The following is a 21,544-nucleotide window of genomic DNA, read 5'->3' on the forward strand; positions in this document are numbered from 1 at the left end:
TAAAGCATAACCAGCATCCCAGACCTTCCCCACCTCTTCCCTCCCAGTTGCTCTACCCCCTTTCTCCTCAAAGGAAAACATTATTTTGACTTTTAACATCATAGAGTAGTTTTGTCTATTTTAAAATGTTATCTAAATGGAATCACACAGCATGTATTCTTTAGAGTCTGGCTTCTTTCGGTTAACACTCTATTTGTGAGATTTAGCCATCTGTTTTGGGTAGCAGTAATTCATTTATTTTCATTACTGTATAGTTTACCATTGTATAAGTATACCAGCGTTTATATCTTCATCCTACTGCTAATGGATATTTGGGTTGTTTCCAGTTTGGGACTTCACAAGTAACGCTGCTATAAACCTTCTTCTACATGTCTTTGGTGCACATGTATATGTATTTTTATTGGTGTTTCTCTTTCTCCACATCATCACCAACATTTGTGTCTGTCAATCTTTTTGTTTTTAGTCATTTTGTAGGTGTGTATTGGTATCTCATTGTGGCTTGACTGTGTGCTCCATGAGGGCAAGGCCACATCTGTCCTGTTCATAGCTGTATCACTATCCAATGCCTGTTCATAAAACATAGTACGAATAGCAATAATAAATAATAATAATAAGGAGGATTGATTGAAATGACTATAAATACTCAGAGTTTGCAACTTCAGCTTAGGTATGTGGTTTTATTAATTCGCTAAGATGAATGTTTAGTTTTTTTGTTGTGTTATGATTTGGATATCATAAATCATTTCCAATGTTTTCCTTGATGTGAAAAACATAAAATACCTCACCTGTTCCACTGCATGCCACCTTCCCCAAAACACACATGTACAAGTTTAGGGCAATGGCCCAGGGAGAACTAGAAGCCCTGGAGAAAACATGACATATCTCCCCAAAGCTTTAATTTTATTCAAATATTTTGATGGGAAAATTAAGTATCTTAACTGGTAAGTAATTTTAGGTATTTTTCTTATATTAAAACAAACACATATTAAAATAAACACACATAATGGTATCCAAACTGATTGAATATTTAGCTTACACACAAGGCTTGAGTCACTTCAAAGTCTATCCCCCCACCCTTGGCCACTATACTCTTCCTGGCCATTGTGACTCCGTTAGTGGAAAAGACTGAAAAGCTTTGATAATGATGGGGAATTAACAAAGTGTTTCAACTGGGTAGAATCATGATCTGATTTTTACTTTAGGAGGATAATTTTGGCTTGCAGTACAGAAGATGAGTTGGAGGGGGAAGGCATGGATGGAGAATGCATTGGAGGCGGGAGATCTTTAGGAGAATATTATAACAATCCAGGTAAGAGATAAATTGACCTGAACTTCAGAACACAGGACACAGAGAACAGGCACCAAGGTTTCTAATTTTATTAGGTACTCGCTATCAAATTCACTGTGACTCCTTTTTTAAAAATCTTTTAATTATTTTATTGAGGTCATATTGACTTATAACATCATGTAAATTTCAGATATACATGATCACATTTCAGTTTCTGTGTAGACTGCATCATGTTCACCACCAATAGTCTAGTTTTTATTCATCACCATACATATGTGCTCCTTTACCCCTTTCATCCCCCTCCCTCACTGTGACGCTTTAAAACATCATCTAAACATCTAGTTATTGGTTGGTTTGTATTATGCCTGTATAAATAATGTACATGTGTGATAAGGATAAATATAAACATTAATGAGTATTACTATTATTTAATTCTTTATATTTGCAAAAGTCTAATGGACTTCAATATATTCAAAATTAGACTATATTATTTAGTAGTGTATCAATTTACTGCATTATACATACTTTAAGAAATTTACACGTATTGTTTCTGAGGTGATCTGAACTGTCCTTCTCGTAACATATAAGCTTCAAGGGGAATCTATGTATCCATTATACAGCCTTCATCTTATTGCAATTGGAGTTTTTAATTAGCCCTAAATAAAATAATCTACTATATGGTTAAAATGCTAATTTTATTGTAATTCACAATACAGAGGTATTTCCATACATTAGGGACACAACACTGTACTCTGTGCCACGAATCCAGTTGATTTTCTAGTAGGCTCACTTCAGTTTCCCAAACTGTGACGTGCTTAATAGGTTCACACGGTGCTTTACAGCTTTTGAAATGTTTTGACATTTTACATTATCTTCTTTGATGTTCAAAAATGCTAGAAGTCAGCAAGGCTGGTATGTCACCCTCATTTTTCAGGTTAAAAAACTGAGACTCAATTTATTGTGTTTAACAAATGTTATTTGTGCAACATCATGCATCTGCAAATTGTGAAGGGACTGGAATTCAGATTTCCAGACTTTGTATTCTTGGTGTACCAGGTTCCTAGTCTAATACAGCATACGGCTTCCTAAGGACCCCGGTTTTTAGTAGCCGTTTGACATATTGCTTAATCTCCATACTTCAGTTTTCATATCTGTGATAAGGAGATAATAATAATACCTATTGAATGATTATAAGGATTAATTTAGTTAATATATGTGAAGTTCTTAAAACAGTGTCAAGCTCATAGTAAGCCCCAAATAAATGCTGTTGTATGTTTATTGTTTTAACACATCCAATTGACTTGTAAGGAGGGTTGGGATCCTCATAGTATACACATTTGGAAAATTCCCAGTTGAGTGTATGTGTTAAGCCAGTTCAGACGTGTATGTGGGTAGTAGACCCTAAATCTTGTTTCTAATTTAATAACCAAAGAACTCTGGTGGCCCAATAATCCTGTTAGCCTTACTTAATTAACCATATTTCATCTGTCCTCACAATTCTCCTCCCAGAATAAAGACTTCAAGGGCATGGTTGGTGGACCTGCTGAGATATTTAAAAAAGCAGAAACCAGTGGATTGTAATAGGAAACTCAGCATATTAGCCGAAGTGTGCTCAGTAGTGTAACGATCTGCCCAATCTTTCTTAGCTGAGAAAACGTTAGGGGAAACGCCACAAGGGACCCAGCTGGGAACTCTGCAGGAAGTTAAAAAAAATTGTTCAGTGTTGCAAAACATCTGTGCTCAGCCATCTGTCTTTGGCAGTACAAAAGTCTGTGTAGTTCCTTCTGACACCTTGGAAGGCGGAGTTACAGCGCAGAAGCAACAAGTTGTAGCAAGCTAATTTAAGTACGTTCTCAGGGGTCCAGAGGCACCTGCACTTCCTGTTACTACAATTCAGGCCAAACTGCTGTCATCCCAAGTGATTGACAGACTCCCAGCCCGATTCCTATGCGGGCCACCCCTCAGCTCGAGCTTACTCCTGCGCGTGGCGGGACGTGCTCCGCGTAGGTGCCTGGACTATGGGGCAGTTTCGTTCCCCGAGGCCAGTAACTCGGCCTCTTGCTTGCGAGTTACTTGTTAAAGCGTTGGCAGGTGGACACCCTTCGCCCACTCGGATCTCCCATTGCAGTTAGGAGGCTCAGAAGCCCCGGCGGTAAGACGCTGTCATTGCTGCCCAGCAGCGAGACCCGACACCCTCGCCAGGCTCGGCTGGGCATTCCGAGGCCCCACCCATGGCAACGCCACTCTGACGTCCGCGCGCCGGAGGTCGCCATAGGCCCGCGTCGCAGCCCAGGACGACGTGTGGCGCGTGGGCCCCATCAGGTCCAGCCCTGAGGGAACCCGGTAGGCGCTGCCGGGCAAGGTTCTGTGCACCTGTTCCTTCCTTCTGCTTAAGTGTCTTCTCCCTCTGGGAAAAAGGGGACATGCTTGTCTCCAGAGAACAAGATACATGACAGACAGCGAACCTACGTTAAGGACAGCGCGGAAAATTAAGCCCAAAGCAAGAAGGTGCCGGGCACCTTTAAACTGTTTGGAAGTTCACGTGACTCACTAAGTGCCGGGCCCCAGCGGTCACGTGACGGCGCGCGCGCCCTCGCGCAGGGAGAGCCGGCTGTCGCTGTGCGCGCGCCTTCGCCGCTGCCTCCCATCCCCTCGACGGGAAGGCGAGGAGCGGCGGAGTGATCGGGAGTCTGAGGCCGGGTGCGCGTGCGCAGCGAACAGCTGTCACCCAGTGCGGAACAAGTCCACCAAATTTCCCAAATATCCCTGGGCCGGAGGCCACCGTCTTCTTTCTCATCTTCCTCCTCCGGCTTGTGTCCTCGCCCCACCCGCGCGCCAGGTAACCGCTTTTCCGGAGTCCGGGGGATGGGTGCGGGGTGGGGGGGGGCCCGGGCGGTCTTCCCGGCACTGCGCCCCTCCGCGCGGGGCAGCAGTGGCTGCCGGCGTCCGGGGGAGCGAAGACGCCGGGCCGGAGACGCTCGGTTCGCGGCCGCCGCGACTGTCATGCTGGGGAGAGAGCGGCCGGCCATGGTCGCAGGGGAGGGAGGGGGAGCCAGTGACAGCCTGCTCCAGCCCTCACGGGGGTTCGGTCCCCGCGCTCACCGTTGTCCCGGGGGCTAGACTCGGGGTCGTGCTCCTTGGGGCAGAAGAACATGCTGGTAGTCCAGAGATGCCAACTCCTCTCCTTTCCTCTTCCAGCCCGGTCTGCGGGGAGGCCGGGCCTGGTGCGCCCCTCGGGGCCATCTCTTCCCTGCGACTGTCATGACCCGCGGGGTGAGAGTAGGGGCTCCTCTCTAGACCACCCCGTCGCTGGCAGCCAGCCCCTCTCCAGGGTTCGTCCTCATTCCCCGTGGCTGTCCTTTTGATTTTCCCGGCATGGGGCCATTTCTTCCTGCAGTGCCTGAAGCCAGGATGCGGTGTAGACAGGGGGTGCTTAATAAATGAGTTGGATCGGGTCGCGTGGAATGCGGGCCACGGGACGTGGAGGGGGATGGGGATGTGGAGGAGGGAGCCAGGCAGGCTGGGGCTCCGGGCTCGAGCTTGGGGGTTTCCTCGGGGCTCAGCCAATGAAACCAGCAGGGCTCGATTCGGATGCTTTCCGGGTGAACTCGGGCCAGTCTCCCCTTGAGCTGCATCGTGCACGTCTGCACGGGCTGGCTTGGGTTGTGGGCGATGCCCGGGAGGGATTTTGTCTTGTTCCTCCGCCTGGAGAAGAGAGGGCGAAGTATTTTTTAGCACTTGGTAAATTACTCTGCGAGGTGATTTATCAAGCATTGCTTCGGAAGTGTAGGTTAAAAGTTGCCGTCGGTCCACCCTTATCTCGGTGAAAGTTTCTAGTAGGCTCGGTCCACCTAGATTCGGACCAAACTGCCCTATTTCACCCACTTGAATTTGCAGTATTTTTATTTTTAACCCCGGAAAACTCGGCTTCACTGTTTCTATGGCAACGGTTACTAATATTCTAATTTCGAAGTGTTGTGGTTGAAAATTAGTGGCTTTAAATCCTAAAGGTCCGTTTTTACTTTGTAGCACTCAGTTCTCCTTTACGATCATTACTCAAGTTCTCCTACCCTGCCTGTCCCTTCCCAACCCCCCATGCTTTGTTTTGGAATGTATTACGCGTCTGTTGGGATTTTTTAGGCCTTCTTTCTCCCAATTTAAGGTGTTACGAAAAGTTTGCACATAATCTTTACAGCACCCCCAGGAACTTGGTAATACATACAATAAAATTTAAATCAGATAATTGTTTCATTTTATTAACAGACTGTAATCGGTTGCTTTTCTGAAGTTAAAAATGTGTTAAACATTGCATGTGCACAAATGCTTAAAAAAAAAGTCCATTAGCCATTCTATAAGAATGAAGATTTTAAGAAGCTGAACAAGTACTTAGTTTTTAAAAATTGCCTTAGATTTAAATTTCAATTTAAGGATGAAAATCTGGTCTATTGAGTTCTCTTCTGAACACTTTCTGAATCACCCAGGGCTGGGCTAGGTGCCCCTGGGGCACAGTCTGTGAATCCTTTCTTTCCTTTTCTCATTGTATTCTAATTGCCTCTTGACTGGCTTTTCTCCCCTACTAGAATGTTAGAGCTTTGAGACAGGTTCTGTGTTTTTTTTTTCCCTTTGTTGTATTTCCAGCAATTTATCATAGTGCCTGAGGTGCTCAAAATATCCTCTTTTTAAATAACAGCCTTATTGAGATATAATTCACATACCAATCCACCTATTTAAAGTGTACAATTCAGTGGCTTTTAGTATATGCGTAGAATTGTGCAATCACTACAATCAATTTTAGAACATTTTTATTACCTGAAAAAGAAACGCTGTTCCCGTTAGCAGTTATAGTTCATTTCTCTCCATTCCCTTCCCCTCCAGCCCTAGGCAACCACTAATCTGCTTTCTCTCTCAATAGATTTGCCTATTCTGTTCATTTCATATAAATGGAATCGTGTAATTTGTTCTTTTACTTAGTATATTGTTTTCAAGGTTCACCCATGTTGTAGCATGCATCAGTACTTCATTCCTTTTTATGGCTGAATAATATTCCATTGTATGGATACACCTATCACATTTTGTTTATTCATTCATCAGTTGATGTGTGTTTGGGTTGTTTCTGCTTCGTGGCTGTTACGAATAATGCTGCTGTGAACATTCATGAACTAGTTTGTGTGTGTGGATGTATGCTTTCCTTACTCTTGTGTATATACCTAGTAGTGGAATTGCTGGGTTAAGCATTCCCTCTTGAATGAATGAACGAGCAAGGAGGGATAGTTAGTCTTGAGGGATACTCTCTCCAGGCTTTTGAAGGGCCTATTGACCCTTTCCTGTTTCCACTACAAAGTCCACTTCTCTAAGGCCAGAATTCTCTGTGTGGGGCTTTGTCCTACGGATAGTGCTATGTTTTTCTTGTCTGGATGTCATTAAGATCATCCTTTTCTGTTAGCAGTCTTTCTTCATACAGCTAATGATTATTCCCTTGATATTCATTTATTTGTTATATACTTATTAGAGATTAAGGTGATAGAACCGGTATATTCCATACTGTCATTAAACTCAGCATCTAATGCAGGTCTTTCATTCTTTTAAAATTTATGTTTCTTTTTGTTAAGTATGAATAATTAATGGTCCTCTTCCCACCCTCATTTCTAATATTAATTTCTTGGGAATTGTGCCATAATTAAAGTCACTGTATCTTCTTTTTTTTTTTTTTTTAAGATTTTATTTATTTATTTTTTTCCCCCAAAGCCCCAGTAGATAGCTGTATGTCACAGCTGCACATCCTTCTAGTTGCTGCATGTGGTACGTGGCCTCAGCATGGCCGGAGAAGTGGTGCGTCGGCGCGCGCCCGGGATCCGAACCCGGGCCGCCAGCAGGGAGCGCACGCACTTAACCGCTAAGCCACGGGGCTGGTCCCACTGTATCTTCTTTATTCCTACCAATCTAGAAGGTATAGTGGAGCTTAAAATATAAATTTAAAATATTAGATTATTGTCTTTTTACTCTCTGCACCCCCTCAAAGATTCCCCTGTGCCTCCACCCTCTATGCCCTTTGGGAGAAGATGCTGATCATCTAAGTCCACACTTGTAGGGCCTATTCTTTTCCCCACCTAAGCAGTCAAAACAATCTCTTTAAGGAGCCTATCCAGCTTCCTTCTCTTTCATGGCCTTCCATCATTGTTTCCCTGAGGATCAAGTCCTCTCAAGCTCTCTTGGTAAGGCTTTGCCCACCCAGTCTCCTTCCCACCAAACGCATCTCTCTGTCCAGTTCCCTGGCTGGATGCTGCTTGGTACCCTGCTCACATTCTTGTTCCCTCTGCTGGACTGCTACTTTGACCTGGGCTTCTTTGTCTGGTTAATTCCATCTCATCCTTCAGACGGCTCAGCTTAGTTGTTACTTCTTCAAGTTGGTCTTTCCTCAATTCTGTACACTTGCCATAGCAGCATTCTGTAATCTCCTTCATGGTCTTTAACAATTACACTATTAGTTCTGTATCACTCTTCATCTCCATGACCATGTATAGACAGAAAAAGCTCCATACAAAATATAGAAGTGGTTAGTTACTTTTGGGTGATGGAATTATGGGTAATCTGTCTCTTTTGTGTATATGTGCATTTTCTTATTTTCCTTCTGTGTATCAATATGACCTTTGCAAATGGGAAAACAACTTAATAAAAATCCATGTTTGTTAGAAAATCTGGAAACAGGAGAATTTAGAGGAAAAAGAAAAAGCAGTAACTGCCATTTTTCTTTTCGTAAATTTCCTCCTAACCTGTTTTGTTTTAATAACCTAGATAAGATTTTACTGTAGCTTCAACATCAAGCTCTTATTACATTTTGATTCTTTCTCATATGTAGAGACTTCTAGGGAATGGTGAGGATACCATTGATTGCCTAGGGATGGAATTTCTGGTATTGAAATTAAGCTGATTCTTAGGGAACAGAATCTAGCATCTGATACTATTAGGGTATCAGAACTAAGTTTGTGATAAATAACTTATTTCCCCTTTTCCCCTGAGAAATGTCTTTATTAGTACATTTGTATATTTTGTAGTATAGAGTTTCTTCTTACAGAATTGCTTGTTGTTTGTGCCTTTTGTCTTATTTTTGCTGGGTGGTTATTCTGCCTAGTAATGGATGTATTCCTTCAATAGATATTTTAACACCTACTATGTGCCATGCACTGTGCTAGATGGGGAGCATACAGCAGTGAATACAATAGACACATGGTTCCCTACGATTTCATGAAAGGATGATTTTGAGTTTGAATGTTTTGTTACACTGTTGCTCTATATTTTCAGATACACCGTGGCTTCAGCTATTATGGTATTTATGAACTGCTCCTCTGTAGAATGTTTAAAATTTATTCTAGAGTATTCTGGGTTTGTGTTATACATTACTGTGGGTAAATATTTAAGGAGCAGAATAATGTGTCATCAAAACCCTTTTGGTGGTGACTTCTTTTTTATATCTCCATCCAGTTCTAGTTATTAATTTGGCATCTCTACTTAACGCTGACAAGCCGGACTCCATCTTTCCTTTCAGCTCTGCTCCTCTGGGTTTCTCATTCATCTCATCCCATTTCATTGCTCACTTGGGAAACCCGAGAGTAGTTATCCTGGACACCTCATGGTTCCTCAGTCTTCACATCCAGACTTTCACCAAACCTTGTCACTTCTGCTTCCTAAATATGTATTAGGTCAGTCCTCCAGTCTCCACCTGGCATCATCTCTGTTCCTACTCCAGCCTCCTTCCTATCTCTGCTCCACTCAGTCATCTTTTAGTTTTTTTTTTTTCCTTTTCCTTTTGAGGAAGATTGGCCCTGAGTGAACATCTGTTGCCACTCTTCCTCCTTTTTTCCCCTTTTCTCACCAAAACCCCAGCAGATGGATGTATGTCATAGTTGTACATCCTTCTAGTTGCTCTATGTGGGATGCCCTCTCAGCGTGGCTTGATGAGCAGTGCGTGGGTCCTCACCCAGTTCCCAGGATGGGAACTGGCGAACCCCAGGCCACCGAAGCGGAGCGAACGAACTTAACCTCTACGCCACCTGGCCGGCCCCTCAGTGCTCTTTTAAAATGCAAATTGCCCTCAGTACGTTTAAAATTCCTGCATTAACTCTTACTATGCCAAGCTCCCTCAAGGCTTATCTAGATGGTTCTGTCTTTCCTCTCTGCTCACTGGCTTTTCTTTTCCTCGAACTGTACAGGCCCATGCTGAAAGTGCTGTTTTCTGCCAAGCAGACTTTTCCTCCCATTTTCTTCCTTTCCCTGTATCTTTCAGGTTTCTGCTTCAGTGTAGTTCCTCAGAAAAATCTGACCTGTCTCCCCCACCTCTTCCCCAATCTAAATCAACTTCTCTAATGATAATCTATCTTAATGCCCTAAACTTTTCCTTCTATAACATTTAGCAGTTTATAATCTATTTATGTGATTATTTGATTGTTTGTTTCTAAACTGTAAGAATTCTACAAGGCTAGGGAACAAGTATTTTTATTCACTTACATCACCCAGCACACCTTTGTCTCACCCGCACAACAGTATAGGTGCTCAATAAACATTTGTTGTACAGGATAATGACTTTTACATATATGAAAAAATTAAGGAAATTAAAACCAGGGCTCACAGTAGGAAATACGTTTTACCCATCCTGACCCAACACACATATACATATATAAAACACACATGTACATATATAAAACGGAAACAGATATTTCAAAAAACACTACTTTGCTACCTGTGCTGTACTCTTATATTTTCTATTTTGTTCTCTATCACATATAAAAATATTGATATAACCCACTAAATTGAGTAGGCCTGCAGACTGCAGTTTGAATAGCACGGGCAGGCACTAACACAGTGCAGGCAAAGTGCTCCATTTCCATGAGCCCCTCCTCCCTTCTTTGTAACACAATGGCTGTTTTCTCAGTCTTGTCTGATGGAAAGTTCGAGTATAACTTTAAACACCACCTTTCATATTCCCTCCCATCCCCCCACTTAATAGTCATTAAAAGAAATGACTCTTGCTAAAAGCTAGTTCTACTAGAAGTTCTGGCGTGATCTCGTGATCTCGAAGGAGAGTTGCTTAAGGTCAAGTTGAGAAAATTCTAAACCTGACTCTCCCTTAGGTCTTATCTTCCAGGTTTCTCAGGGCCACCAATAGCCAGTACTCTTCACCCTGCTTGGCTGTGCTCATTACAGGTGTGTGGGCAGTCACGGAATTTTAAGGCTGGCCTCTCATCAGTTTAGTTTTCTCAATTTGTTACAAACCAAACAAAATTCTGAAAATGATAACAAGGGGATCAAGGCAAACCAGGAAGTATTTGTGAATATATGCATGAAGGAGCCTGGCTGGGTACCGTGTCATGTTCAGTGGATCACTAGAGCTGTGGTTGTCATTTGTTCACTTAGCAGACCCCTGCAAGGAAGGCTTGGTGCTCTTTGACCTCCATCAATGAAATATTGATCTCCTATCTATTTTGCTAACTAAATATTAGAAATAACCTAAATGTCTAGTGCAAGGGCTATTTCAACAGCACACTATGCTGTGATGTTCATAACTTGTAAAAATATTGAAAACATTAGGAAATTCCAAACCTTCTATATTTAATGAAAAAAAAAAAGCATACAAAATTGTATACATTGTATCAGCCCAATTCTGTTTAAACATGTTTATAAATGTCTATATGTTTAGAAAAAATACACTGGGATGTTAACTTGGTGGTGAAATTACTGGTAATTTTGATTTTCCTTCATAAAAACATTTTTTTTTGAGAATGAACATTATTACATTTATAATCAGACTCAGTTGAAAAAATAATGTGTGTTACCTGCACATTAACATAGGTATTTGCAGATAGGAAAAATAATGCCATTATTAAAATAGTGGATAGAGCCCAGGTTTCTAGTAGCTGTGTTTTGGGGACCCCTGTCCAGGTGGGACGTACAGTCCACCTTCATGATATATAATCTTGCACTGCACAGTGATCCATGTTTCTGCCCCTAGCTTGCGTTTTTTCCCTTTCCTGTCTAAGTTATTAAAGCTTACCAAGCCTTGTTTTTCATTTTTTTTTGATGAAATAGAATTTCGTCTCTCTCTGTCCTACTCAAGTATGTTGATAATGAATGTTCACTTATGGTTGCCCGTAGCTCGATGAGTTTGAAAGTCCTAATATTCCTTATTAAACCCTGCTGTCTGGCATGCGTTGAAGGGATGGAGAGGGTTTTAGATGAATTAGAGAGTATACAGGTGATGTCTTCTTTCTGTTAAATTTAAGAAATGTCTAGTTATAGTGGGACTTATAAACAACATTGAAGGAAACATATAGTGATAGTTTAAATGTGTAATCATCAGTAAATTTTCCTAAACCTATGTTTGAAATTTAGTCTTATAGCACTCAAGCCTGAGTAGATTAAGTTAAATATTCGAAAATATATTTGATAGTCATATAAAATAGGTATTCTAAATATTGATTTACTGTTTACTAGAGAAGGAATGGGAATACTTTTGAGATTAGAGAGAAATAGTCTAAGGCCAGTTGGCTGGACACATAGGACCTTTTGATGTGTGTGTGTGTGTGACAGTACTTTTAGGGGACTTTATAGTCCTGTTCTTATTTTCAGCATTGCAGGTTCAGAAATCTGAACTTTTCCAGTTGATCCAGAGTACATCGGGCATTGGAAGACTAATGTCTTCAGTGTTGCTCCCTAATCAAACTCACAAGAAGAACCAGAACCCGGATCCAGAGCATGTGTATCTGCTCTTCAGGGCTCTTTCTAGAAAGTCTTGGTCACTAGGAAACCACATGAGGGATCACACATTGTCTGGCGACAGACAGGCAGGTCCCAGCAGATGGAGATGGGTAGTGTTGAGGAGTAATCTGAACAGGATGTTTTTCATCTCCTGGGCTTCTCTGACCTTCAAGAGTATTCACCACTGGTCATCAGAACATTCTTCCTGCATGTACATTTTCTCCTGTTGAACAAGGTTAAAGAAGACAAATCCCTTCTCTTCTGCTCTCTTTTTATCTCCATCTTCTAACTCTTTTCACCACAGTTGTTTAAATTCCAGTCCTGAGGACGTACTTTTGTCTCTGATTGACCATTAGTCTTGTTGCTTCAGTTCTGTTTTGGGAGTCCATCACCTACTCAGCAAGGTCACAGGTGTCCCTTTAAATGAGACTGATGGTATAGGCTTTTTTTTTTTGCAGGTAGTTTATCTCACCCATTTTGTTTTTATCTAACTTTCAAAAGGAACCTGAAATTTGGACACTTTACTGAGAACTTTCAGGCCACAACATTCAGGCTGCTTTCATTAGCCGGAAGAATCTGGCCCTGAGATAGGTAAATTCATTTTTTATTGCTTTTTGATAATTTTGTTTATTTTTCTGTTTATTTTTTTAAAAATTTATTTTATTACTTATCTAAGTATATGTTAAATAAATATTATTTAAAATAGGCGATGCAAGGTATATAACAAGGTATAAAATTCAGAAGATATAAATGGGTAAAAAGTACATATGCTCATCTTGGGCCATCAGGCAGCCAGTTTCCTCCTTTTGGTCAACCACTGTTAAACAGTTTCTTTTAGGGATTTCCAGAGATATTTTATATATTGTATATAGGTTATTCTATATAAGATATAAATGTATATGTATACATTTTTTTACACAAATGGTAGTATCTGTACTTACTGTTCTGCATATTTTTTTCATTTGACAGTGTAACATGGATGTGATTTTTAAAATATGAATACATATAGAGCTCCGTCTTTTTTTTTGGTGAGGAAGATTAGCCCTGAACTAACATCTGTTGCCAATCCTCCTCTCTTTGCTGAAGAAGATTGGCCCTGGGCTAACATCTGTGCCCATCTTCCTCCACTTTATATGTGGGACGCTGCCACAGCATGGCTTGATAAGCGGTGCATCGGTCCTCGCCTGAGATCCGAACCTGCGAATCCCGGGCCGCCAAAGCGGAGCACATGAACTTAACCATTATGCCACTGGGCTGGCCCCTAGAGCTCCCTCTTTTTAAAATGATTGCACAGTATTACATTGTATGTGTGTGCCATCATTTATTTAACCAGTGCAATATTGAAAGCCATTTAGGTTGATTCAGCAATTGATACAGCAGTCTATTTATGTACTGTTACCTCAATGTTTTAATTGTTGTAGCTTTATAACGTGTTTTCAGAAGTTTCTGGGCTATTCTTTCTTATTTTTCCTCATTATATTTAACTTTAGAATCAATATGTTGACTTCCAAAAACCTATTGATCGTTTGTTTTATTGGGAATGTGTTTAGTTTATGGACTAATTTATAGAGAAATATCTTTAAGATGTTAAGTTTTCCTGCCCTAAAATATGATATGCCTTTCCATTTAAGTCTTAAGTCCTTAGAAAGGACATTTTTAAAGATATCTCTACACAGATCTTGCACATTTCTTGAATTTATTCCTTTGTATTTTATTTTTAAAATAATTTTCTGTTTTTACTTTGGGACAATCTCAGAATTTTAGAGAAGTTGCAATTATACTCCAAAAACTTTTATTTCCTTGAAAAATTTGCCTTCATGCCTTATCACTCCTCAATGCTTCGTTGTATATTTCCTACAAAAACAGTTTCCTACAAAACTACAGTATATCCATCAAAATCAAGAGCTAACATTGATACATTACTAACTGTAGACCCTTTACATTTCTTTACATTTCACCATTTGTTATAATGTTCTTTGTAGCAATATTATCCAGTTGAGAACGATGCATTGCATTTTCTTGTTTTCAGGTCTTTTAAGCATCCTTCAGTCTCAAATAGTCCTTCGTCTTTCCTTGATTTTCATAATATTGACACCTTTCAAGATTAGAGGCCAGTTATTTTATAGCCTCTCCCTTAATTTTTGTTTGTCTGATGTTTCCTCATGATTAGATTCTTGAGGCGTCTTTGGCGGGAATATCACAGAGGTGATGCTCTATTCTTTTTATTATATCTTATCAGCTGGCACACCATTTCATTTTGTTCTATTACTGGTAATGTTCATTTTGATTGTGTAAGATAGAGTCCTCTATGCTTCTCTGCTCTAAAGTTACTCTTTTTGCTTTGAAAAACTATGTAAATACCTTTTTCCTTATCAAGGTTCCAAGTCATTTATTTTTATCAATTTGGATTTATGGTTTCCTGTTTTATTCAATGAGTTATAATCTGTTAATACTATTATTTGTATTGATGCTTGAATTGTCATAGGTTTGGCCCTTCAAGCTGGATCCTGTGTCCTTTTGACATGTCCCATCATTCTTTGTGCACTCCCTTCCTATCAGGCACAGTGAGATATCCAGGCTCATCTTGAACTGCCCCTACCCCAAATATTTAGAAGCCAACATGTAGGTGCTTATTGATATTGGGGTGTTGCTCCCATGCCCTCTCAGTGACTAGAGCTACAGAATATGTGTATGTTCAGATATACATTTATATGTGTGTTTGTTTATATACTTATTTGTATACACACATGCTCACACACATACACAAAGAATTATATAACAAACATATTAATATTAAACTATTCTTGAATTCCTGGAATAACGTTTTGGTCATGGTTTATTATTTTAATGTGCTTTTGGATTTTGCATGCTCATTTTTTAAAGGAATTTTCATCAATACTCTTAAATGAAATTGTTCTGCAGTTTTCTTGGGCCATTTGTCAAGTTTTGTTACCCATTCTAGGCTTGCTTCTTAAAGGATTTAAAAGCTTGCTTTTTTTTTTCTTGTGCTCAGGAACAGCTTAAATAACATTGGATTATCTTTCTTAAAAATTGAGCATAATTCTGTGAAACCATCTGGGCTTGGTGCTGCAAATTTATTCCTAATTTAGTGGGCTTTGGTTTTTTCTTTCTTTTTTTTTGTCGTCGCTGGAGAGCCTAGCAAAGAGGTCAGTTATATTTGGGATACTAAACATGTATTTAGTTCATTGCACCTACGTGCTAAGTCTGACCATAGGAAAGTGATTTCCATTTCCGAGCTTTAGTTTCATCACATCTCAAATGGGAGTAATCACAGCTGGCTAATCTTTCAGAAAATTTTTAAGAATGAAAATAAAGTATTGTATGTTAAAGCATAGTAAAGAATCAAGCGAATGCAAGGCTTTTTTTTTAGGGTTCATTTTAGTAAGATGTTGGTATTCAGAGTTGTCAGTGAGGATAGCTCTCAGTATCCCACTGTTGAAGGAGTTTGTGCGATGGACATACCTCCCCTCAAAAGACCAGGCAAAGGGAGAAAGATTGGACAAATGGAGACATTTGTTTTGCTATTAATGACAAAGAAAAATTATGAATTACACAAACAAAATGTGGCCTAGATAGAGTTTATTTTTGTGAATATTAATGTGTTTGGTGTTGTATTTATTAAAACCATATTTTGAAATCAAAGAGAAGCATTAGGTAACATTATGATTTTCCTTTATGCTTGTGTTTATTATAATTTGGTTAAATATTTGAGATTTTGAGGAAAGTTAAACTCATCGAGTAGACAGAAATAATTTTAGATGCATTTGCATGTCAAGGAAGCCCTGTACTGGTATCAAGATTAAGAGAATAAACGATTAAAAAATACCTGTGCGAGGTACTGTGCTAAGCATTGCATATAGGATGAAATCTCTTTCTCTCCAGGTTGGTCTTTTGGACAGCTAGTCACCGAAAATTGTGCAAATTGTCATAATTCTTTAAAATAGTGTTCCTTGCATTCATTAATAATGAAACAAGCAAGGACCATCAGATTTGTGCCTAATGTTTTCCAACTTTTTTTTTTTTTCTTCCCATATAGCTGATACCGCCTTGGTTTATGCGATTGTTACTCTTTAGGAATAATTATAAAGTTTGCATACTAAATTACATTTAAATATGTTTTCAAAATATTTCAAATTTTAGGCGTTTTTATGTTTGAAACTAAGAATGAGTAATTTACACGGCCTCCCTTGAGTTATTCTGATAGGCCTAAATAGTTTCGGGAATCTCAGATGTAAAAAGTAACGCAGGCTTCACTGTAGAGCTGAGGATGATACCGGTTACACCCCAGGCTTGGAGTGGCTGCGGGGACGCGCGCTGGCACCTTCCGGAAGCCGGCAGGGGGCGGGGGTGGGGCTGGCCACTTTGCCTGCGGGGAACCCTGCAGGGCGAGCTGTGGGCTACCCGGGCGGTGGTTGCCGAGAAGCCGCCGCAGGTGCCGGGGGTCCGGAGCATCAGGAGTGAGAGACTCAGGTAGTTCCTGCCAGGAAGAGCTCCTCCTTCCCAGACCTCCTGAGGGAGACAGTCCAAGCCCAGCAAGCTTGTAGTTGGAACTCAAAATCATGTGAAATGCAAGTTTTGAAAACTGTTGAAATAGCTTTCTGTGGCTGTTTTGTGTGTTCTTACCAACCCCGGTGCATAATAATAGGCGTTTAGAAAGCGAATCAGGTTTCTAAATTCATAGTCTTAGGAGAACAGTCCTTTTTTCTATTTATGCAAATATTAGTTGGCATTGATTGCATAATTTTTTGGTCCTCTTTGGACCCAAAGTTTAGTGTAATTTTGCAATTTTCCTAAAAATTGGAATTAACAGAGAATTGAGTTCTATTTTAACTCAAATTTATTGGAAACTGTTTAGAATTTCTTTTTTTGGCTCTTTTCCTAAGGGTCACGAATATCTCATAATCAAATACAACGTTAAGTTTGCATGTTTTAAAAATGATTTTTATGTTCTTTGTAACTTTTAAAGCATTTTTGTTCCATGCTTAGATATTTTATTCATAACGGGGTTAGAGATTACTTTCAGCTTCAAATTAAAAATAGGTTTGGAAGGAGAGTCCAGCAGTAAAGAAAATATTGGTCATTTTTAATTAGTATTTTCTAGTCTTAAAAAATAAACAGTGCAAAGATGATGCTTTCTCTGCCTTATGATCATTGTCTATCAGGTACTTTTCTATTAAATGTAGTATCCATATCACTTTAGAATTTATTTTTTACTTTCTTCCAAAAAAGGATTTAGTACTGTCTGCATTTATATTTACTGGAGTTTTTTTTCTTTGACTGTCTTCTCTGTCCCTTTGACAGATTGAATCCTAAGATCTGACATGACATTTTTCTGTATTGCAGTGTGGGAAATTGCTTTTATGAAACACTACAAACTACTTCCTAGATAAACAGATTTTCTTATTTAATTACAGCTGTTTGTAATTTTTCCCTTCACATTAATAATGCATTTATGTCAGGATTTCCTCCCAGATCAAAGGGTATTGGTAGGATACATAGTTCAAATAGCTAAAAAAGATATTTGTCCTAGTGTGCAAATGATTTTCTATACAAATTACCTTTTAATGCTAAAATCATTGTTGATGTTATCGTTGATGATGATTTAAAAGTTATTTTACCAAAGGAGCCACACTTGATTTTTTCTTTAGTCTGTAAATTTATAGGTATTTATAGTTGTGTTATTGGTTGTGTAACAGAGTAAGACTAAGGGAAGGAGACCTAAGCAAATTACTTCTGTTTTAAGAGTTTGAATACATATATACCCAACCATAGATTTTTCAGTTAAAATAATGCTACAAAATATAATTGAAAAACAGTTTAAAGCCCTATGTTGGGGTGTTCATTGGGCATGCAGGTCTATCTTGCTTTTGATACATTTAATATACAAAAATATAGAATTGCCAAAATTAAAAACTAGGAGTGATTGGTATTACAGAAGTATTGTGTGTATTAAAGAGTGGTTTCAGCATAGAAGTTTAAAAAATTTCTTGGTTTCATTTAAAATATGTTTCAATTTTCCAGGTATTTTCAGAAATACAACTCTTGTACTAGTTGCTTCATCATTTTAAAAAAGGTTTTATGTAATGCTTGAGGCATGGAAAAGACATGGTACAGTCTTGTGGCTTCGCCCAGATATAACCATGTGATTCTCTGCTGTCCCGTCTGCCTTCCCTTGGTAACTTGGTCCTGATTTTTGTGTTCAGTATTCCATTGCTTTAAAAATATGGACTTATTTTGTATGCATTTATCCTTAAAGAGCAGATTGAATTTTAGTTTTTGGTTTTGTAGAAATGGACGTATGCTTTGAATAGTCCAAGACTTAACTTTCTGAGGTTTGTCTATATTGTTGGGAGTAGCTTTGGTTTGTTAATTTTAACTGCTGTGTAATATTCTGCTGGGCAGAATATACTCTGATTTATTTATTGATTCTCCTGTAGATTGACATTTGAGTTGTTTTTAGTGTTTAGCTGTTAACAAAATGCTGCTGTGAACCTTATTGTACATGTCTATTATTGAATGTATGCTCGAGTTTCTCTAGACCCTAGAGCAGGGTTTTCAAACCTCTGCGCCATTGACATTTAGGGCTAGATAATTCTCTGTTGTGGGTGCTTTCCTATGCGTTGTAGGCTGTTAAGCAGCATCCCTGGCCTCTACCCGCTAGACGCCACAAGCACTCCTTCAGTTGTGACAAACAAATGACTCCAGACGTTGCCAGTGTCCCCAAGTGCACAAAAATCACCCCTGGTTGAGAACCATTGTTGCCTTTGACCCATGAACAATTTAAAATTATCTTAATATTTTTATACATATGGAGATTTTTAATTTATCTTTTAATTTATAATTTAAAATTTTCTCTCTTTCAGTAAATATATATCCCACATAAATAAAAGCTCTTTTTAAAAATTTTTTTGCTGAGGAAGATTTGCCCTGAGCTAACATCTGTTGCCAGTCTTCCTCACTTTTTTATGTGGGTCGCCACCTCAGCGTGGCCATAAATCGTGTAGGTCAGCACCCGGGCACTGAACCTGGGCCGCCGAAGCGGAGCAGGCTGAACTGGGACTGGCCCTGAAAGCTCTTATGGGGTTCATCAATAATTTTTAAAAGTATAAAGGGATCCTGAGACCAAAAAATTTGAAAACACTGCTCTGTGCTTTCAATTCCTCACTTAGAGAATAAGGTTAATAATAACACTTATCTTGGAGGGCTCTTGAAAGGATTAAATGAGTTAACATTTCCTATGTTAGCGTTGTTATTGTGTGCTCCGTATCCCCCATAGAAGGATGGCTCACTTTTCTTTTTGAACCAAATCTTATTTACCTTCAAGGCACATCTCAAACTCACCTTTTCTCTATGCCTTCTCAAACAGTGCCCACCTGTGGTCTTTTTATAGGTTTTTTTTTTTTTTAATTTTTAAATTTTTTATAGAAACTCCTATAGCATTTATATTTGTATCTTGAATTTGACTCTGAAGTACATACTGTTTTGTATTGTTAACTTTGCTAGGATTCCTCAGCCTTCTGGATTTTTGCTTTCTGACAAAGGGGAAGGAATTCCTGGTCCAATCTTTATTACTGTTGTTGTTTTCCTTCTGAGTTTGATCAAGCTAGGCAGTTATCCTAGGAGGAATTCCTTTTACTTTTGGCTTCTGCACTCAGAGCTGGAGGGAAGCAGATTTCAAGCGCCCAAGCCTCCCTTTCCACCTACCTGCCCATTCAGTTCTCTACAGCAAAATCTCAGTAACACCCATAATTATCTTTTCAAAGCTGCGTGACCTTGAGTGAGTTTGTTAACCTCTTGGTATCAAATGCTTAGATGTTAGCTGCCCCTGCTGTTAGTAATGCAGAGATTCTTCCTTGTGCTTTGGTTTGGACACATCTTTAGTAATTGATGGGCAGAATCCTAGGATGACTGTGGTCTACCTCCATTATCTTTTCTATAAGTGGGTGTAGCTTTTTCAATAGTCAATGCCTGTGTTTTGCATTTTTGAGATGGCTTTCTTATCTTAACCTACCTAAGATAAGAAATTTGTTTTTTCTTTTCTTATTGCCTCCAGGTTCTTGAAGTTAAATAATTTTATCAGGCAAATTCTTTGATTAATCTTTGTATTTAGCTATAGAAATAGAGAGTTGTCATTTGAATGGATGAATGATTTAGGAGGAATAGTTAGAAAGGTCTGAAAATTGATATGCTTTGGAGAAATATGATGGGACTAGGTATTAAATGTCAAGCTGAAGAATTGAAGTTAAAGTGGTTTGCAATTGGAAGCCATTTTTACTGGGAGAATGGTTTGTTAAGAATGTTACATCTGGGTGGAGGTTGGGGGTCTTGTAGAGTTAAAAGCTCAGAAATCAGGAAGGTATTGATTAAATAAGGACTTGAACTTGAGTAAGTTACTTGATTTTTGTTAATGTAAATAATTAGTTCCTTTATCCCTCCACCCTCTCTCCCTTCCTCTCTCTCACATATAACACTGGGGCCATGAAGGAGTTAGATTTAGTTCACTGGTTCTCAGACTTCCAGATCTGAAAAAATAAGTTGGACTGACATAGGCTTGTTGACTTTTGTTTATTTTTTATTATTTTATTGAGGTCATAATAGTTTATAACATTGTGAAATTTCAGTTGTACATTATTATTTGTCAGTCACGCTATATATGTGCCCCTTTACCCCTTATGTCCATCTCTCAACCCTCTCCCCCTCTATTCTCTTTGTCTGTGTGTTTGTTTATCTTCCACATATGAGTGAAATCATGCAGTGTTTGTCTTTCTCTGTCTGGCTTATTTTGCTTAACAAGCAAACCCTCAAGGTCCATTCATGTTGTTGCAAGTGGGACGATTTTGTCTTTTTTTGTGGCTTAGTAGTATTCTATTGTATATATATATACCATGTCTTCTTTATCCATTCATCAGTTGATGGGCACTTGGGTTGTTTCCACGTCTTTGCTATTGTGAATAATGCTGCAGTGAACATAGGGGTGCATAAGTCTCTTTGAATTGTTGATTTCAAGTTCTTTGGATAAATACCCAGTAGTGGGATAGCTGGGTCGTATGGTATTTTTATTTTTAATTTTTGCGAAATCTCCATACTGTTTTCCATAGTGGCTGCACCAGTTTGCATTCCAATCAGCAGTGTATGAGGGTTCCCTTTTCTCCATATCCTCTCCAACATTTGTTATTTTTTGTCTTAGTAATTATAGCCATTTTAACAGGTGTAAGGTGATATCTCATTGTAGCTTTGATTTGCATTTCCCTAATGATTAGTGATGTTGAAGGTCTTTTCATGTGCCTGTTGGCCATCTGTATATCTTCTTTGGAAAAATGTTCATATCTTCTGCCCATTTTTTGATCGGGTGGTTTGTTTTTTTGTTGTTGAGTTATATGAGTTCTTTATATATTTTGGAGATTAACCCCTTGACAGGTATATGATTTGCAAATATTTTTCTCCCAGTTGGTGGGTTGTCTTTTCGTTTTATTCCTGGTTTCCTTT

At 39.2% G+C, this 21,544-nt stretch overlaps 1 protein-coding gene across 4 annotated transcripts in view; it reads left to right on the top strand.

The window, feature by feature from the left end:
- The first annotated feature begins 3,924 nt into the window (after window positions 1-3,924).
- Window positions 3,925-21,544, top strand: part of KDM4C (lysine demethylase 4C) — a 389,491-nt gene continuing 371,871 nt past the window's right edge. For 2 of the 4 annotated variants that reach the window (XM_087444572.1, XM_087444571.1), the window contains exon 1: window positions 3,988-4,127. The gene's annotated coding sequence lies outside the window, so the exon portion shown is untranslated. Of the gene's footprint in view, window positions 4,128-12,558; window positions 12,629-21,544 lie in introns of those variants that run through there. The other 2 variants (XM_087444566.1, XM_087444569.1) reach the window with 2 other exon arrangements.

The sequence above is a fragment of the Ceratotherium simum genome, chromosome 20 (assembly GCF_057802395.1).
Source record: "Ceratotherium simum simum isolate JZ-2026a chromosome 20, ASM5780239v1, whole genome shotgun sequence".
NCBI classification, from domain to species: Eukaryota; Metazoa; Chordata; class Mammalia; order Perissodactyla; family Rhinocerotidae; genus Ceratotherium; species Ceratotherium simum.